The following is a 2786-nucleotide window of genomic DNA, read 5'->3' as shown; positions in this document are numbered from 1 at the left end:
CAAGCAGCCCAAGATTGATGAGGGGCCATCAGGTGTTCCAGATATAGAGCTTATTGATCTTGATGTCAGTTCTCCTAGCCTAGAGTCGAAGGAAATCATTCAACACCTTAGAGCTGAAAATGATGCATTGCAGAGGAGATTAGAGGGGGCACAATGGACAATCTCATATCTAGAGCAGCGCAACAAACAGTTGGAGGATGAGCAAACTCTTGATGAGTTGTGGAGGATTCGTAGTGACCGCAACTTGAATCGAAGAAGACCCGGTGATCTATTGCCCGCTGAGCGAGAGTCTATGCTTATCCAGCTCAATGCTCATTTGGAGAGGCTGTTGGCCAAGGCCAACCAAGATAAGGAATTGCTTAGAAACATGAAGAATCATTATTGGGCACGGATGCACGTGTACAAGGCAAAGATGAAGGTGCTCCAAAGGCGGTTGGTCAAAGCACAAAAACGGAGAAGAAGGCCCGATCCCCTCCACATCTTGGCCGAGGCTTCCTTGAAGGAGCAAGGCACTAAATAGTTCAGCCCCAGCACAAATTCCAAGAAATTTTGAGCATTTTGGGTGATTTTTGGTTTTTAAAGCAAAAAATAGGTTTTTCCGCTTGACGGGTCTCACCCCCCGCGCGACCCTTTCACTTGGCAACTCTATTTTGCAAAAACTCGGCATTTCCAGATTTTTCATGAAAAGTTACACATGCTCATCCATTTCCAAGAGATTTTATGAAGTTTTGGGCCTCCTAAAAGTCAAAAAACAAGCAAAAAATGACTTTCTGCCACATTTTTGACACACACAAAGCAGTCTTGGGAGATTGCAATGTTGGAGGGGAAAATGACAACCAAATTCAGAAATTCTAGTTGGGTTGGAAAGTCGACTCACAGACCTTTCCAACAAGCCTACTCTTGCCTCATTTGGACACCTGGAAGTGCCCCAAAAGTGCTCTCAAAGGCGCGCGACCCGTCAGGATTTGGTGCGCGACCCATCAGGCAAATTTCATAATTTTTCACTTACAGCTCATGGATTCGCCCAACTATTACTAGTTTTGACTTTTGATGGGGCTTTTCACCCTCTTTGATGTAATTTATTTATTTTCATGTTGATGTGACACTTATTTACCTATTCTAGAAGATTCATTCATGAAATAGCTTGTATTTAATGAATGAATTGGTTTCCTAGCTTATAGAGGCAAGTTGTTTTGACTGCCTAGTTTTCAGTGCTTAGTTTAGAATTGGTTGAAACAGCTCCTAGGATAGTGAGCTCGACCCCTAGAGGCAGGGAAAGATGTTAGATGATCTATATTATGTACTCTCTTGCTCATTTTCATGGTTGGACTCTTGAGGGAGAAGCTATCATTGTATTATTCACTGTATCTCTGCAATTTTTGGCTAAGGAAGACCAGGGTTTTGCAGTCCTTTTTGGGATTCTTGTGGTTACATGTATTGATGGTGTGTTTCTCTATGTACTTGTAAGTGTGTTATGTGAATCATTTCCTTTCTTTTCCTTCTACACATTAAGCAAATGAAGTGTTAAAGTAGAACTCATGACTGTCATGCTCTGCTTTTAAGTTTGTTTAATTTCAATGTTTTCTACTGTTTAAGGAGAATTCAAAGTTATTGTTTGCTCTCCTTAACTCCTCATCTGTCATTCTTAATCATCCACCTCAATCAAAGGCATCAATACTGTCTCCTACCTCGCCCCAAAGAACCCCATGCAGAAACTGTGTCCAATCCCCGCACCCAAAATTGCCACCTCCTCAATTTGCCACCAAAAACCCTAAAAATCCCAAATCAACCCTTTGATCAGTTTACTAGCCTAAAATCAGTGTTACCCTAGTGGGTATCTCGCCCATTGAAGATCTTTGTCGAGATAGACCGGAGAGAGCCCTCTCCTGCCCCGTAGGGCTAGCTACGAGGCTAAGTGGTTTGATGTTGCCTTGAGGTTTACCTTTCTCAGCCTGAGGTGAAATTTCAAGCGCTAACATATTGGTGACCAAAAAAAAAAAAAAAAAAAAAAAATTGTTTGCTCTCCTTAACTCCTCATCTGTCATTCTTAATCATCCACCTCAATCAAAGGCATCAATACTGTCTCCTACCTCGCCCCAAAGAACCCCCTGCAGAAACTGTGTCCAATCCCCGTGTTGAGCCTCAAACCTGCACTTCTTTACACATCCTCTCAGCCTCATTTTCCTATTCATTTCCTTCTTTTGCCACTCATTCCCTCCATCAAATTGCTCAAATCATTGTATTTTAGGACTTTTTACATGGTTTGTTAATTATGCTAATGACTGTGTTGTTGGTTTAGAATTTTGGTTCAAGTGCTGCACTTTCCGCAGCTCACACAGGGTTTCCGCAGCTGATCCCGGTTTCCGCAGCCAACCCCGGATTCCGCAGCTGTTTTATTAAACGGCATGTTCCAGGTGTCCTCCGGGCAGAAGAGCCACATGGGCAAGTTTGTGGAACCAAGGACATGGCATGTGTCCTTCCAGCTCAGCCAAACCAGTCATAAAAACCCATGGTCAACGAGGGGGCAACTACGGTCAAACAAAGGTCATTGGCGGTGGCACGACTCTGCGTGTTCGGTTTTAGAGCACGTGAAGAACAGCTGGCCTCTTCCTCAGCCACGCAGATGATGGGAAACACGAATCCAACAGAAGATTTAATGCCCACCACGACCGTTGCCTAAATCCATTCTATATCAGTTTGCGATTGCATGAGTATGTGTTGCACAATGCCATGTTTGACTCGGGAGCTTCGCATAATTTGATGCCCAAAGTGATTATGGAGAAGCT

The sequence above is a fragment of the Pinus tabuliformis genome, chromosome 1_2 (assembly GCF_031772625.1).
Source record: "Pinus tabuliformis cultivar Carrire ecotype Pingquan chromosome 1_2, CPIR1, whole genome shotgun sequence".
NCBI lineage: Eukaryota > Viridiplantae > Streptophyta > Pinopsida > Pinales > Pinaceae > Pinus > Pinus tabuliformis.
Note: the sequence above shows the minus strand (reverse complement) of the source record.